The following is a 19271-nucleotide window of genomic DNA, read 5'->3' on the forward strand; positions in this document are numbered from 1 at the left end:
AAGAAGGTCGTAAGGAAAAAAATACTTACCATAATACAGGTTACAGTCAGTGTACACCGTTACAGGTTTTCAACAGCTGCTTAATGATTTTTTACTTAATTTCTTACTTACTTACTTATACTTTCAGCACAGTAAAACTGCTGTTGTACGATTATTTATATCTAAATACGCTCATAAATATAGGTACCTACTATAAGAGCGCGTGTTCGCTGGTGACGTAAGTACATAAAATAACCGAGTCAGGGGTGTGGTTAATGAAAATAGACCGTTACTTAGCTTCAATCAATAATTTTTAGCCCAGACCTGTGATTTAGGCACAGCCCTATGGGTAAGTTATCGCACATGGTTGGACAATGAGTAAAATGAAATTCTAATAATAGTAAATTTTCTTCACTTTTCTACTTTTACTAACGTCATTATCCATAAATCTAAATAGTACTATTAGATGTGAGACAACATAGGTAAGTTCGGTTATCTACTATGAAAACGTACCGATAACTGGAGATTATGTTCAGATTGTATTAGAATCTGTTGTCTTTGTATTGATGTGCAATATCTTTCTCAAAGTCAAAAATTGTAAGCAGCTGTAAGCAGTAAGCAGTAAGAAAAACGTTTTGGCGATTGTAAAAAATAATAATATATATTTAAAGCAGAGCTTAGAGAATAATTTTGTTTGGGTTCACAATTTTTTTTTTATCTATGCTGATAGCCTTGAGAGGCTATACCAGCATTACCCTAACGTGTAGGTGAGCTCTCGGGGCTCAAACGCGCCCCTAGCGGCTAACGTAAGCAAACGTTCCAACTCCTTACAGATTTGAGTTAACTTTTACGCTATCAAGAACGTTATTAAACTCGCACTAAGCACACAGATTTCAGTAGTTTTCGTGTGATTCCTATTAGAGCTTTTTAACAACTTGCAGTTGTATGTTTATAGTTTTTCTCGGTAATTTAAAAAGTTATAAAATGACTAATTTTGGATTATTGAAACTCTATTACTAACGTTGATGTGATAAGCGGTTATATATAATTAGTCTGTGGACTATGTTTAAAAGTGCATTCAGAAAAACAAATTGAAACGAAAATATTTTTTGATTGACTTCTAATATATATTTACAGTCGTGAAAATAATATAAATGACGTGTGAGGTTGTCTGTCTGTCTCTTAGATTCTAAAGTTTTGACCTTGAATCTCATTATTACATTATTTTATGTCAAAGAATCTAACAGAAGCGTTGTAATTTAATACCTAGTATATTTTATTCAAAAAGCAATATGTTATTTTTTTTTTTTTTTTTATTGCCTTTGTAGGCAGACGGGCACACGGCCCGCCTGATGGTGAGTGGTTACCGTCGCCTATGGACGTCAGCCAAACCACTGCCTACCGTTTAATACTCTCTAGAAGCCTTATTTGAAGAAGGACATGTCATAGCGCTCCGGAAACACCGTGGTGGGGAGCTCATTCCAAAGCCGCATGGTACGTGGCAAAAAAGATCTCCGGAAACGCACTGTGGATGAACGCAGTGGCTCCAGGTAGTATGGATGAACTCTATTCGGGTGGCGGGCGGTGCGTTGGTAAAAACGAGATGATGGGATCATCTCAAAAAAAATCTCAGAGCACTCTGCATCTTTTAGTATCTTCTAGCAGTATCGCGGGCCTATTCTGTCTTTACCGTGATGCCTTAAATCCAGAGTAGTGCAATTTTATTTAATAAATGTATTATCTGTGGTACAGATTACCATTAGCGCCTAAAGGGTGTGTTAATAAATGTCATCCCAAAAATACCAACCTACTAATAAATTTATTTAAGACACAACGATCGTTGCTGATATAGGACAACCATTGATTTAAGAACGTTGACAGCTGTCTGTCAATACATTTGATCGACGTTACAATAAATCACTAAGGATCATCGCTTGCCAATATTCTTAATGTTAACGTTCCGATCCATTAACAAATTAGGACTGGCGTTAAGGGCGAATGAATCGTGAACGCAAATCTAAACTGTCACCTGTCAATTTCGGAAATTATCGACATTTTAAATCTAGGCCTTTGGTACGAAAACAACACCAGGTGTAACAAAATCAGTTTTACAGTTAAATGATACGTCTTATTTATTATTATGTTTGCAAAATAATAGTTTTGTTTACGGATGTGTTTTTTTATAACAATGGTCAAAATAGTTCAAGCTACTACTCAAATACTGAACAATGTTTGTTGCTTTTACCTAACTATATTATTATACTCACATATAAAGTGTATAAATATATGCATTACACGTCTTATTTTAGAAAACTGGACTTTTTGGTGGAAACGCGAGGAGTAAAGTTGTGTGATTTGTTTTATTTTGTCTATTAGTGTTTCTTCAGGTTTAAATGTATAATAATGGTGGTTTATTAGCTGTTTAATATCTGTGAAAATGCACAAATGTGGGAAAATGAAACAAAGCCGCTGGACGAAACTTCTCGGGATCCTCCAAAAAGTCCACTGAAAAAATCTCAGTAAATCACCACCATTTTACTGAGATTACATTTCATCCCATATCATCTCATTTCATTTCATTATTTTTCATAAAATTATGAAAATAAATTAAAATAAGACATGACGTAGGTAACATCACTTAAAAAATTATAATTAGAAAACTGTTACTATTTACAAGTTGCTATGCTCGAAAATCTATTAGCATTTGATCGGCATAGATAATAAATAATATCCATCCCGACATCTACAGTAAGAAAATGGAGAATGAAAGTAAGCAATGTTTAAGCGTAGAGAAAGTGATGTAAGTACCTGCTCAGAGTAAGTCATGTCACGTTTAATGACTTACTCCAGATTTTCACTTTCCATTGCGAATCAATTAATTCGGTACGCGTCAAAACTTGACCGTAAAATTTGGGTTAAAGCGCGTTTACACTAACGGCCTAGCGATTTTTGTTGATTTTTGTTGTGTCTTCGTAAAATATTTAAGAGTTTCCTGGTGTTAGGTGGTTACTGAAGCCCATAGACATCTATAACGTAAATACGCCACCCACCTTGAGATATAAGTTCTAAAGTCTCAGTACAGTTACAACGGCTGCCCCACCCTTCAGACCGAAACACATTACTGTTTCACGGCAGAAATAGGCAGGGCGGTGGTACCTACCCGTGCGGAGTCATAAAAGGTCCTACCACCAGTAATTACGTAAATTATAATTTTGCGGATTTGATTTTTATTACACGATATTATTCCTTCATTTTTTTTCCTACCTAAGCTAATAGCCTTGAGAGGCTATTTCAGCGTAACCATAACTAGTAGGTGAGCTCACGGGGCTCAAACCGGACGAGGTTGCTAACACGAACCCTAGCAAGAGCCGTGCTTCGCAGAATCTACCGCTAGATCGGAAACGCGACCCACTGAGAAGATCCGGCGGAGAAACTCAGTGGGCTGTGTCTGTGGGTTAATTTACTCGTCGAGCCCTTCATCGCAAGCGACGGGTTCGATGAGAACGATGACCAGATTCCTTCACTGTAGAATTCAATCGTGAACATTTGATAGGTGCGTATTTCATTAGAAAAATTGGTACCCGTCTGCGGGATTCGAACACAGTTGCATCGCTCGATACGAATGCACCGGACGTATTATCCTTTAGGCCACGACGACGACAAATTTAAACGTGTCATAAAGGCCATCACGAATCAAATCTATTTATTTCTAGGCTACGTCTAGTCGAATTAAGAATTCTCCATTTTACTAGTAACAGTGAAAACGAACCTTTCTGTTATTTTGCAAATGTCGGACGGTGTGTGTAATATAATCGTTTGTCTCGAGCGCTGAATTATCCAGAGATCTAGGATCACTGTGCCAAGGTTTTAATGAGGAAGTATCTGTGGCCAAATGAGTGTCGTTTATTTACAGATAACTTATCGCTTCGAATTTTGAGGTTGTATAGATTTTATCTGATTATAAATAATTAATGAACGACAAAAAATTCTTAGCATTAAACAACAGAGGGGTCAAGATATTAGTTAATGCATCATCGAATTGTCATTTTTACAATTCAGGTTTTTTTTGGCGGAGGACACGACAAAAGAAACATACTCAAAAAATACTAGAAATATACTAGAATTGCCTTGAAAAAAAACCGACGAAAACTTTCTATGAAGGCATGATTTAATTGTTTGATGAACGTGTGAACAATGTTAATTATTCTCGCTCTCATTGCCTTTTAGTACGTTTGCGGCCGGTTCAATAAATCTAGGTCTGTGTTATTCTTCGGCCGTGCTACGGAATTAAAGCTAAAACTATTATCGTGAACAATGAAGAGGCAATTTATTCTTCAAGAAATGATATGCTAGCTCGACTTAAGGTTCTAACGCATTGTTTAACTATAGTCGAGCGTACTGTAAGCTTGCACGGATCGGTATATTGCCCCGAACCAGGAACGCGTTTTAAAGGTGGGACAACCGTTTTCGAGGTTAATTGAAACTTGATTTCTAGGATATATTTTTCCCTACCTTAATCGTTGGTAGCCTAAGGGGCTATTCCAAATTCGCGCGGACCGGTGGGTCAGCTCACGGGCTCAACCTGAGAGGAGTGCTATATATCACTAGCCTTAGCAAGAGCAGTGCTTCGCTGAATCTACTACCGGATTGGATTCTGCGAAGTACTGCTCTTGCTAGGGCCAGTGTTAGCAACACTTCTGGTTTATTCGGAGGCGCTCGGGCAGCTGTTAGCGAATCCCACCCCTCCTGGCTGAGCCTTTGCTCTCCCACTTGTCCTGGTAAAACTGGAAAGGCCTCCGGGCCACCAGTAATCTTTGAAACATAAAAAAATTAAACTTCCGGTTTGAGCCCCGTGAGCTCACCTACACGTTAGAGTGAAGCTGAAATAGCCTCTCAAGGCTATCAGAATAAGTAAAATAAAATTTGGGGTTTTGGAATGTACTTATTTTCTACTTTCTGTTACGAAACAATGTTATGTTTTGGTAACAAAAAATAAATTTGTTGTAGATTCTTAGAGTTCTTTGGGATTGCATATGTGTTTACTAATTTCAACGTAGTATTTTGTAGTGTTTAATAAAGAGCGTAAAGAAACCATATCTTCAATTAACACGGGAAAACAGAAGTGTTTTCAACAAGAAAATCGTTCATTTGTGTAATACATATTTCTTGTTAACTTTATATTATGTTTTAGACAATAGGGCTCTATTTGCCGGTTGTACGAAGGTAATTAGAAAATGTCGAGATTACCTCAAACCATTATTGTAGGTAGGTATTAACTAATGGCAGAAGTATATGAGAAAATAAAAAAAGGTTAGATTCTATCAATGATATATATCTCTCGTATACACAACTCTAAAATTATAATTATCTTTTACTGGTCTGTAGCAAGTTTTTCCGAATTTTTACTTTCAGAAGACTCATTTTTTTGTGTTTTTTTTCTTAATGAAAGAAAAAACCGACACCAAAAAACGATGCGCAGAAGTAAGTAATTTTAGTGACTTTTAATGGAATTATCATAGAAATTCGATAGTTTTTTACCACTTAAAAAAATATTTCACAATAAATTTAATCTAAGTAAAATGGTGAACTAAGTTATTAAAATGAATCTTCTTGTCATGTTTAATATTTTATTTTCATTATCCGATTACGTTGAATTACTGATTAAATTTATAAAAAAGAAACTTACTATTCGAATTTAGTTTTATTTATTTACATTACAAATTATGAATCTTAGAACTGTTTTTTTCCTCTGTATGATTCTGGAAACATCGAAAAAATAAAATTGTGAAGCTGTCGTTATTTCGACCCTAAATTTAGGAGACGAATTACGAAACTTTTTAACCTTAGAGTTATTTTTAGAAGCAAAGCAGAGCATCTCGTATTTAATCTGTAACGATAAAAGTAATCCAAGACTGAACTAATATATAGCATGCAGCTCGGTTTATTTGTATGATGGCGCAACCATCTGCCCTCGGTGACGTACCGGACCGACGTGACGTGGGCGATGTTCAGACATCGTAAATAATATTCAATAATTATGTATTGTTATCAATCCGTGACAATTAGAAACAGAGTTTGTAATGGTCGCCGTGGCCGAAATGGCTAAGAAGAGTAGTAAGTAATATTCTTTTCAAACAAAATATGTGAGTGTTACTAATAAGGATACCGTTGCCTTTAGCATTAACGGAATAAGGAAACGATATTTTTTTGGCGGGAACACGAAGTGTCAAGTTGTGATTTTTTTTTCTTCTAGTTTAAATGTAGGACGAATTGAACCGAAATATACCGAAGCGGGACATCATTATTTACTTACTTACTGCCATAAAATATCAGTCTAATAATAATAATCAGGGACAAGTCACACATAGTCATTTAGTCCCGAACTAAGATTGCCTGTATACTTTTATATATTTATACTGTATATATTTGTATTGTATAATATATATTTTTACTGGTGGTAGTACCTCTACTGAATCCGCGCAGGTAGGTACCACCACCCTGCCTATTTCTGCCGTGAAGCAGTAATGCATTTCGGTTTGAAGGGTGGGGCAGCCGTTGTAACTATACTGATACCTTAGAACTTACATCTCAAGGTGAGGGCGCATTTACGTTGTAGATGTCTATGGGCTCCAGTAACCACTTAAAAACACAATTTAAAGTGAAATATGATCACGGAGACTACCATTGCCAATTTGGCAGCCCGTTTACTTAGACCGTTTCGAAGTAACTATTTATTTTATTCAACAATAAAAAAGTATTATATTAAAATATATCCGTTGCAGTATATTAGCTAATAGACTCTAAAATGCCAGTTTTTTTTCAGGCTAAAATTCCCATGGTGTTCAATCCAACCAATAAAATAACATAACATTTTGTTTTCTAATTTTATGACCTGGTAAGAATACCTTTAGGCCATGTCTCATTTTTTCTTAGATTCAGTCTAATGAAAAATGATATGAAGTGAAAAGAGATGAAGTTGATTAATTTGAGACTTTAATTAATTTGGGATGAAAATAAATGAAACGAGATGAAATGAGAAAGTAAAATAAAATTTCAGTAAAATTTATGGAGACTTTTTCAGTGGACTTTTTGAAAGAGACCGAGAAGGTGCGTCCAGTGGCTTTGTTTCATTTTACCACATTTATGCACTTTCACTGATACTCAACTTTTAATAAGCCACAGCTATTACACATTTAAGTTTGAAGAAACACCAAACCAACAAAATAATAGAATTCACACAACTTCGCTCCTCGCTTTCCCGCCAAAACCTCATAATAATATTCCTATCTGATATACCTATCGATCTGTGAGCTTGGTGCGAGTTTTTTAACGTTCTAGATAGTGTAAAAGTTAACCCAATTTTGTATGCAGTTAGAACAGCGCCCCTAGCCACAAACGTAGGCAAACGATCCCATTCCATACAAATATGAGCTAACTTTTACGCTATCGAGAACGTTAAAAAACTCGCACTAAGCACACTAATATACCTATCGATCTGATATACGAGTACCTATCTAATATCTATTAAAAAGTAGATTAAAATAAGCTCCCGTAATCTGTTACAGTAAATTGGCTTTGAAATGAATAAATAATACACAAATAGAATAGCAATTTTTTAAAACATGTAGCAACTATGAGAAAAGTCATTTACGAAGCACAGAGATTGTTTCGTCCAATGAAATTGAAAACACTAGCCACTTTAAATCTAGCTATAAATAATGTGCTTTTTATTATTTTAAATTTTAATGTAATGTAATTCTACAATAAATTATATTACAAATTTAATAATGGCGACCAAGTGAAATCACGAAAGTTCATCGACCCCCCGACAACTGTGCGTCAAATCTCGACATAGTATAGTTTAGCCTAATTTCTACATCGCCACAGCTATTTCTTAAGACGTTAGCTGTTCATGCAGCGACCATAATGTCTTCGTCAGCTCATTAAGATCGACGGACCAACGAGCAACGACAAATGATTGATATAGTTCAATTAACATATAATTAATAATTGTGACATTAGACATTGTAACACGGGCGACTGGTCGTTCCTAATATTTTTTGTTGTCACTAAAATCCAATATTATTTTAATTTTAATGTTTTAACTACGTTGAGAGTAATGGGGAATGGAACTTTTTACTCACTATCCGATATTAAAAATTTTGATGGTGGATAAATTCGTAAATAATGGCGTCATTCAGTGTTAGAGTCATTTGACCTTTCTATCTGTCAGTAGCCTAGAAGGGATTCTTCCCCTTGTTTGATGGGCGAGCTTACGGAACTAAGCCTGAATTCGTTTGCTAACACTTGCTCTAGCAAGAGCAGTGCTTCGCTGAATCTATTGCCGGATCGGAATCGCGACCCACTGGGAATATCCCGCGAAAAACTCAATGGATTAGGCTGCACGTCGAACTCTTCGTTGCCTTTGACGCGAACCGAATTACCGGTGCTTGGAATATCTAAAAGCACCAGAGGTAATTTCTAATGACGGTAATCTGTATTTTAACTGCTCAAGATTACTATCACATCATCCTAATGTACTTACTACGTTCGTATTGTGTATCTGCATTAAATTATTGTCGTGTAATTATTTGCTAAGTTCCAAACTTCGTTTTTAGCAAAACAATATGTTGTTATCTATATATTAATACGTGAAGCAAAAAATTTGTACCCCTGTTTACGAAAATTGCACGGAGGGAAGAATATGAAATTTCCCACACTTATAGAGAATATAGAGGAGAATGTTATTTAATCTTTTTTTTAATTATGCGTAAAAAATACATTAAATCAATTTAAAAAAAACATTACACACACTACCATGTATTTGACACACACACGCACGCATACTATTTATTCATTGGCAAACTTTTCTTCTTGGTCTGTGGTCAAATTGAGAATAGTATTATATAATATTGTTTGACCATAATTAATATTTGCCTAAAATGAGTATTGGCGAAATCTGTGATTATTGAATTTATTGATTATATAGTCTTTGACAATAGAACCAAAATAATGTTCAAACTTATAATTTCAATTAATTATAGTTGAATTTCGACTACTGCGGGACCACTAGTAATATTAAAAGGTCATCCAACGATAGGCTTGGTCAGAAGAACACGGATTTTCGAAACATGAATACAAAAGCTAATTCGAACTTGGAACATCGACCGGCTGTGACGTCACTCGTGCTTTCTCCTAAATCGTTTTACGCGGTCTGGGACCAACGACCGTTTGAGTCATTCGTCCCAGAGCTGCTACTCTTTAGCAAATAGGTCGGACATAAAACTATTTAATGCTACTCGCGAATATTTCACTTTACGACGACCACAACGCGGCTGAAACCACAAACAAATTTTATGCGACAACATGTTATGTGAAATGTTTTATTATATTTCGTTCACGACATTGTCATTTGAAAACTGTTTGCGGGGGATATTGACAATGGATGCGGTGGTATTCGAAATTTAAAAAAAAAACATAAATCATTCTACATTACGTTCTATTCACAATTCAATATACTAACAAACAAATATTGGTGGGAAGGTTCCAGAAATCTATATTACACAGGAAGTCTGAACAGATCGATGGATTGCGTGTCTGGAGAAGCCACCATTTTGGAACAGATTCACGGGGGCGAATAGTTAATAAGTGCGTATTTTAAATTTAGCATGGACTACGTTCAGTGAATTTTTTTTTACTTATTAATTAAATCTCTAGTGTTACGATCATCGATACAGAATTTAATACGTTTAACAAAAATAAACTACATTGATTCAATACAAAACTCAAGTGTCCAGTTCACTGAACCCGAACACTGAATCAAAATCAACCCGACGTTTTACAGTTCGCACATTTATCGCGATACATTTATTCTTGAAAACACAGTCATAGTTGCAAATAGACATAAATCAAAAATCAACCTTATAGCATTTACAATATAGACTAGTCTATTCTGAACTTAAAGTCGACTTCCGATTTTTTTATTGCATAAGAAAATTTTCGGCTCTTTTAGTTATAAAATATTTCACGTCTATTTGTTGGATCAGCCCATTGCATACTTTTATTTTATTTATTGCTAAGATGGATGGTCGAGCTCACGGCCCACCTGGTGTTAAATGGTCACCGGAGCAGAGCCCATAGACATCAAAAACGTAAATGCCATCGTCCACTTTGAGACATAAGTACTAAGTCCAGTTGTTCAGTACAACGGCTGCCCCACCCTTCAAACCGACCGCATTACTGGTGGTACCTTCCCGCGCTGGCTCACAAGACCATTTATTGCTTTTTTTGTATTTCTCTTACTACTATGTACTACTTTTACAATTCTAAATTTATAGCGGCCGATACTAAAGTAATTAGGAAAACTACATTTACGACATTTTAGTTTGTTCGTGATCTAACACATTCGCGTGTTTCATTCCATTGAACTAAAGCTTTGTACAGTTATTGTTCGCATTTGAGGGACCCGAAAGCGAAACAAGCCGAACTTAGCCGATAGTCTGTTTCCGAAGACCGATGTGCAACATTTATTGCCAGGTACTGTATTAGCATGTTAATGTTAATCGCAGTGAGCCAGTGACTTAAATCATACGATAGCGTGGAAGCACAGACAACCTAAGTCTAACATACTCATCATCGATAACAGTGAACAAATAAGTCAAATTATTACAATTTTTATAATTGACTACCTGACCCGGCAGACTTCGTAGTGCCTCAATCGATAAATAAAAGACCTAAACTTTTGTATAAAATAAACTTAAAACAAACGAAAGGAATCCCTCCAACGGCCAACGGGGGACACATTAAAGGAAAAACAAAATTGTTATTTTTATTTAATTCCGAGCTTTTTCATATTTATCTACCTTTTAAACCTTCCACAAACAATTCTAGACCAAAATTAGCCAAATCGGTGCAACCGTTCTCGAGTTTTAGCGAGACTAACGAACAGCAATTCATTTTTATTTATATAGATAGATTCATGCAAACACATATCGGGTGAGTAATTTTTAGTACAATATAGTTTTTGATTTAAATATTAATTTTTTTCTTTACCTACACTAGATGGATGATATCACAAGCTAACCTGATTAAAATGAAAAATAAATAATAGTTTAAAAAAAAAAAGATTTTATAGAAAATCTAACTAAAAAATAGATTTTTTTTTAATAATTTGAATTAAAAATAGTGCAAGAAAAAATGATTTTATTGTAAAATAAGCATTTAGTGTAGGCAAAGAAAAAAAAAAATTTTTGAATCAAAAACTATAATGTAGTAAAAAATACTCATCCTTTAAGTGTTTGCATGAATATTGAAATAAAAATCCAGCCTTTGTTCAAAATATAAACGAGAGGTAAAAAGAGGTCGTTAAAATACTTTTATAATATTGTCCGTAGTCAAAAACAAATTTCTGTTTAGTCTTTAGGACAATGACCTGTCTGTTCAATATATGGTTACGGTCGAAATCTAGGAATAATTTATTGGCTCGAGCAAACATAACATACACAGATTGTATTTATTACCTTTTAAAACGTACGACCATAAAATGAACGCAAATATCTAGGTATCCTATTAAAACTGCAATGCGACCGTCATGGCGTCATCCTTTACATGTTAATTTAAATGAGTCTTGTGTTTTGAAAATAGAATATTCTAGAATCGAATTCTTCTACAATTTTCTACAAATTCCGCGGTTTGTCTACAGCTAATATTTAAAAAAACTTCGTATTTGCATACCGAGGGGTAAAAGGCTTCGGTTTAAGCAACATTTCGCTTAATGACATTTGTCTTTGTAATTAAAGCTCCGTTTTAATTGGTACTACTGGACGCCCGGTACTCAAAATTCGACTGTCAAAGACTATCATAGAGCTCTATAATAACAAATTTGGCCAAGGCTACATATTAATAAATAATATTGAAGACAAACAATATTAATTTATTCTCGATTAGACCATAGACTTTAACAATAAACAAAAGAGTTTATGTATGCGTGTGTGTGTCAAATACATGGTAGTGTGTGCAATGGTTTTTTTATTGATTTAATGTATTTTATATATTATTATATCTTAAAAATATATTAGCATTCTGCGCTCCTTCTCTATATAAACTGTAAGTGTGGAAAATTTCATATTCCTCCGTCCATTTTCGTAAAATGGGGTACAAAATTTTTGCTTCACGTATTAATATAATTGGTATGAGTACATAATATCAACAGTTCGATTTTTTTAATTGAACATCAATTGTGTTTACCTCATTCAAATAGCTGAAAAAGTTTTTTGATTTCAAACTTTAAATGGCTCTCCTATAAATTTGCAAAAATGTCGCCTAAACGAATAAGCCTTTTACCCCTCGATTTAATAAACACGGACATATTTAGGGATGAAAATCAATTTTAAATGTTTCATGTGATGCATTCTTCTTAGTCGTACACTCTTCACAGAGTGGTCGTGGTCATGCATTAGTCGAATCCTGCGATACGTGGCACGTTGTTTCGCAGAGTGAGAGCAATCATTTATGTTGGAGTGACTCACAGATTTTATGAGGTAGTGTCCCTAGTGTGACCCTCCCCTACCTTGAGGCAAAATCACCCACGAGATCTTTTGCATTCGACTTTCCCTTGCAACACTATCCGCTCAATGGAGTCCTCATTACGATGTGAGGCAATTATGTAGCTACTATTCTAAGGTACGTAATTAAAAAAAAAAGCCGTAAAATTGTAAGAACGCAGTAGTAAACTGGTAGTAGTAGAACATGTAAGAACGTGGGGATATGCCATTTAGCCAAGTCGTACCGCGAGTCAGTAATGCATTCTAGTTTAGAGGATAATATAGAACTGAAACTTAGAACTTATGTCTCAAGATCAGTGGCGGCTTGTTATGATGCCCATGGGCTCTGACTCGCTTTACACTAAGTGGTTCATGTCCATCCTTGTAGCAAAGAAAACTATGTGTTACGTATATTAGTAGGATTTTTTAAAACTGAATATTGATTACCAAATAATGAGATTTTCTCTCGCACGCTTAAAAGGAGACTCCAATCAATGTATTGTTTTTGACACGTTTTTGAAAATAAAGAATTTTTGTATTTTTTTCCCTATCTTAGCAACCTCGGTGGGTTATACTAGATTCAAAGAACGAGTAGGTGAGCTCGGGGGGCTCTAATCTGACGCCGTTGCTAACACTAGCCCTAGCAAGGGCAGTGCTTCGCAGAATCTACTACCGGATCGGAAATGCGACTCACGTCGACTGTTTACCATTCGGTCTACAGGATCGGGTATGTAGTAATAGCATTATTAAGAAAGATTAAAAGCATTAACTTTTCGTGTACTTTCAATATTTAAATAATATATTTTTAATAATTACAATAAACAAATTTCTCTATAAAGCATATCACTATATTGTTAGGGTAAGAAGAAAAAAAAAACCGTTTGAATTTAGAACAAAATTCTTATTCGAGAGTCGAAACGTCCCGAGTTCTATTACATCACAAACGGCGAAAGGTCGGTGACGTAATGAACTTTCTAAGGTCATGTTACAGAAAAACTAGAAGTTAGTAGTGTGGCGCAAATAATCTGTGTATCGCGATCAGGGATGCCAATTAACAATAAAAACACCGAAATTATCAATCATATCACAATAATTTGTGTTGTGTGTTGCTATTTAGCGACGAATAATTGTTTTAGGTAGATTATAATAGTGCAATCAACAAATGTCATTTGGAAAGCTTACTTGTCGTTCGGGCTAAGATAATATAAATAAATAAATAAATATTTACTAACAATCACGCCACGTTAACTGGTCCCGTGATAAGTTCGTAAAGAACTTGTGTTACAGGTACCAGATAACGGATATAAATGTAAGATTTTTATTATACACATATTTAATATACATCCATAACCCTGGAAAAGACATTTATATTTATCATACAAATATCTTCCCTTGGCGGGATTCGAACCCGCGACCCCCTTGTGTAGTGACCATGTCACTTACCACTACACCAGACGGCCGTTAAAAGATGATTTGTTGTAGAATGAAAATTCAACGAATTACTTTGTTGTTTAACAATAGATAGATGGAGGACACCTTAGTCAACCGGTTCAGTGATAATCTTAATAATAATATATATATTTCTTCTGTGCGTGTGTTTGTCACTGAACTCCTCCTAAAGGGCTGGACCGATTTTAATGAAATTTTCTTTGTACCTTCAGGTGGATTTGAGAATGGTTTAGATTTACAAATCAGCCCAGCAGATAGCGCTGCAGTCGGTATCTAGGTTATTTATCTTTCCTATAAATAATTAATATGGCAAAACGTTTGCCGGGCCAGCTAATTATTATTATAAATTTTAATTGTGTATTTTTTTATTGGTGTTAAGTGGTTATTGGAGTCCATAGATATTTACAAAGTAATGCCCCCATCCACCTTGAGTCAAGAGTTCTAAGGTCTCAATTGTAACGCTACGACGGCTGCCCCACTCTTTAAACCGACCTACAATATAAATCGACTAAGGGCGCCATACATCGCAACGTGAATTCTACCATGCACTTTAGTAGTAGTTATAAGTGCGGACTTTATAACATGCCCTATTTTTTATGTTATGACCTGTTCCGAAATAGCCATGCTTGTTGGATTTGAACGCTGACTTGTGTAATATATTTGCATCACACAAGTATACCGGGCGCCTTATCTTTTAGGCCACTCCGACTTCAAAAGAAGTTTTCAGTGTATTTTTACAAATTTAAAAAGTACCATAGTGGAAATGCCACAGTGTTTGCTGCAATAAAAAATGAAGCGATAAATGAACCTACATTTTAGTAGTAGAAATAGACTGATAGTTTATAAGTTTGGGGTAAGGTTATTATTAGACATATATTAGACACATCATCGTAGATGACGCTGCTCATTTTGAAAAAAAATGAAATTCATAAGGGTCGCTATATCAGCCTGGTGATAAGTGATTTTCATGCAAAAGGTTATGCGTTAATTACTGGACCAATAATGTTTACAAAAAATAAGGAAAAAGATATACGAACTTAACGTGAGAAACTGTTGACGAATTCTGGTGACTGTTAATGACATATCAGTAGTGTTCATTAGATTGTCCTAAGAGTCGATGTTTCGATTGCATTTCAGTAATTGGATGCTGTTGCGACGCTACCCATCTCATCACAAAACTCGTCAATTCATATAATAAAGGTCTAAACAGCACACGGTTTTTTTTAATTTTTATTGCTTAGATGGGTGGACGAGCTCACAGCCCACCTGGTGTTAAGTGGTTACTGGAGCCCATAGACATTTACAAAGTAAATGCGCCACCTACCTTGAGTACTACCTATAAGTTCTATGGTCTCAGTATAATAGTTACAACCGCTGCCCCACCCTTCAAGCCGAAACGCATTACTGCTTCACGGCAGAAATAGGCGGGGTACCTACCCGTGCGGACTCACATGAGATCCTACCACCAGTAAAACGTACCACCGGTATAAGGCCCTATGAAAAAATAAATAAATAAATGTACACACACTTTACCGAACGTAGGGAATTTTGTAATTACAAAGTTGGCAGCACCGTTTATCGTTACCGCGTCGGATCACCTCGACATTGGTGCGCGCGACGCCTCGCTCGACTTGCGCTATTTCTGTTCGAGCTCGTTTTTCATTTTCGTATGTTAGCTTATAATTGTGTGCGACGCATTGTTTAAAACGACACAAACATTAAGATGGCTTCGTTCCTGTACCGGATCTTTGTTCAGTTCTTTCGTATAGGACTGAGTGATTGGATTTTCGTTGGTGAAGAAAATAGCCCCCCTTTATATACATTGTCGCTGCAGCTTCCATTTAAACAGCAAACCTATGTTTTTAAACAAACAATCGTATTTATAGGACAGTGATATCTTGAAAAATGGTGCGCATGCGCAAAGCTATCTTTATATACTGTGGTTATGTTAGTGTCTTATAAATAATATGATTAAAATAGCATGTATGCAAATTATGTATATTAATTTTTAATGCAGAAACACTAATATTCAGACTGCTACACATTGATTAGTTTACAACGCTGGTTATCATCCAAGGAGTCGTTAAACATATTTCTAAGGGGCTGCGTATTTTAAATCAGTACGAAATTAACATAAGATTTAACTAATGGCAACCCCTGGAAACGACGCAAGATGGCCACCAAGATGTAGACGAGAAAGGCCGTTTACAATTCTGTTAATTGATTCCGAAACGCGAATTGAAATAATGTTTACTTGACGGTTAAATAAAGAAGGCAAGTCTCTTATATCCGTGGTTTCTGATTCTGATTAAGACAGAATATTCTAGTAAGATCTTTAATTACTTTAATAGAAAAGAGTAGGAAGAATAGTTTACGAATGTTGAATTTAATTTAAGTATTTTTTGTCAGTTTTGTTATTTATTTTATAAAGCCGACGGGTCGAATCGAGATCACACCGAGAGAAACATCAGTGACAGATCAGGCGGCCTTTAAATTAATTAGGTACTGAAGAAAATTTGGTACGAGTGTATTTGAGTTTGAGAGATCAGAGTTTAATAAAGTAAAAAATAACCCAAAAAAGACCTGGAAGGTAATTAAGAGTATCACTCAAACTGGAAAAGAAATTATTCCGCCTCTAGAGCTTCTTAATAATTTTAGTGATAGCCAGGTCTCCATTAACTCAGTTAACTCCTACTTTTCAAATATTGGGAAAAAGCTTGCTAGTAAAATAATTCATGCTTCGGTTACTGAAACCACTGTTCCCAAGTTGACATATTCTCAACTGAATTCAATGGTTCTGCCGGGAGTATCCGAACAGGAAGTCATTGACGTAATACGTGGCCTTCGTGGTGACTGTGCTTCTGGCTGGGATGGTATACCCCCTAAGTTATTCAAGCTCGCCTGTCCTGCGTTAGCCCCAGTAATTACCTACGTTTGTAACCTCGCTATTGAATCCGGAAAATTTCCCAACTCACTCAAAAAGGCAATTGTCCATCCAATATACAAGAGTGGGGACAGAGACAGTGTTAACAATTATAGACCGATTTCAGTGTTGCCAACTTTATCGAAGGTTCTGGAAAAAATTCTGAATAAAGCATTGAGTGGCTATTTAGATTCCAATAAAATAATTTCAGATTATCAGTTTGGATTTAGAAAGAACATTTCCACTGAAGATGCTGTAAGTTCGCTAGTTAAGCACACTGTTGCGGAAATTGAACGCAAACAAAAGTGTCTTGGTATCTTTCTAGATCTGTCTAAGGCATTTGACACTGTCTGTGTCCCTCTTCTGATCAATAAATTGGAAGTTCTGGGAGTCAGAGGTAACGTTCTGTCTCTTTTCAGCGACTATTTGTCAAATCGTACACAATGTACCAAGATCGGTCCTCATATAAGCAAGCCGGAGCAAATTGAGTACGGGGTTCCGCAGGGCAGTATTCTTGGGCCCACTTTGTTCCTGCTCTATGTAAACGATCTTTGTAGTCAATCTTACCCCTACTGTCGTCTCTTTGCATATGCTGATGATACAGCACTTATAGTTTCAGGCAACACGTGGGTAGAGGCAATTGAGAATGCTGAGTTTGCAATGAAGCAGACGATGACATGGCTGAACCGCAACCTATTAACTCTAAACATTGACAAAACCAAATTTTTAACATTTGCAAGCAGAAAATCTGTCCAACCCCCGCGTGATTCTATTACTCTCAAGGCCCATGTATGTAATGGACGATATTCCGCATGTAATTGCTCGGAGATTGCTAGGACTGATAATATCAGATACTTGGGGTGTTGGTGGACAGCTGTTTCAATTGGTATGATCAACTGGAACTTGTGACGACGCGCATTCGAAGCTTAATTTTTATTTTTAAAAAGCTAAGAGGCTCGGCAGATAAGCAAATATTGTTTACCGTATACACTTCCCTTTGCGAGTCGCTTATAACTTATTGCATCCCTATTTGGGGATGTGCCTGCAAGACAAAGTTTATTAATATCGAACGAGCGCAAAGGGCAGTGCTTAAGGTGATGCTGGGGAAGCCTTTTGGGTTCTCTACTAGACAACTGTATCGTGACGCAGGAGTGCTGACGGTTAGACAACTGTTTATCCACAGGTCCGTTCTGCGACAGCACTCCTGCCTCCCATCAATACCTAAAGAAACTTCACTTTCCACGAGGAGACGAAAACCGGCCTTTGACACTATTGCTTGTAGGACGGAATTTGCCAGACGACAGATTTATTCGTCAGGTAGCAGAATTTATAATAAAGTAAATATATCTCAGCAGATAGATGGCTTAAATAGGTATGACGTTAAAAATAATCTGAAGTCTTGGCTCTTAAACTTAGACTATTTTGACACAGAACAAGTCGTGTTGTAAAAATGTATAATGATGTATATATAGTATGATATACTGTTGATTCATTGTAGCTAATTTTAAATTAATATTTTATATAATAATATATAATATAATATATAATAATATTTTTATACTTTATTGTATGACACACATACACACACAAACACACTAACACACATACACTCACACACACACACACACACGTACGTACTATATTCTTACAGATCGTTCTTCCTGGTTAACTTTCTTTACCTGGTGACCTAGCACTGAACCACTGACTTTTGTAACACAGGTTTTCCTAGCATAAAAGTCAGGGAATATTGTTATTGTATACCTCATAAAAAAAGCCATGTATATTATTATACTAGTGTTAAGTATTTTTGTACGTGTTTGTATTTTAAGAGGCTTGAATGAATAAATATTATTATTATTATTATTATTATTATTTTTTAGCGAACATGAAACAGTCGTCCTTCTTTGACCGTAGCTAATTCGACATTGGATTTAATAATATCGGTGTCAAAGAACCTATTAGATACGATTTAGCATTATTACGAATTTGCGTGAATCATTAAATTATTTCATCATTAATTTACGTGTATTTCAGGCGATTGCCTATTAGTGTAATGGATTCGCACTATTTCCTGATATTTATAGAGGGAAAACATACCTAGTTATTTTTTCGTGTCATAAAAAAAATATGGTAATGTTTTCAGAAATTTGCTGAAAAGGCTGGTAATGTCGTAGTGTTTTTGTACTTTGTAGGTATTCCGCCGCGTTTTTTTTTAATTAACTACGCAGGAGATAGATAAGCATACGGCCCATCTGATGTTGAGTGTTTTCCGTCGCTCATAGACGTGAGCAATGTCAGGGGCACAACCAAGCCGCTAACTGTCGCTGAGGTCAAACCTCGTTTGAAGAACGACAAGCGTAAGCTCCGGTTTCTGTGAG

General features: G+C 35.7%; 1 protein-coding gene across 1 annotated transcript in view; it reads right to left on the reverse strand.

The window, feature by feature from the left end:
• Nucleotides 1-19271, reverse strand: part of tmod (tropomodulin) — a 100499-nt gene that overhangs the window by 71907 nt on the left and 9321 nt on the right. The gene's annotated exons all lie outside the window — the stretch shown is intronic.

Source organism: Bombyx mandarina, chromosome 09 (assembly GCF_030267445.1).
Source record: "Bombyx mandarina strain Sakado chromosome 09, ASM3026744v2".
Lineage (NCBI taxonomy): Eukaryota > Metazoa > Arthropoda > Insecta > Lepidoptera > Bombycidae > Bombyx > Bombyx mandarina.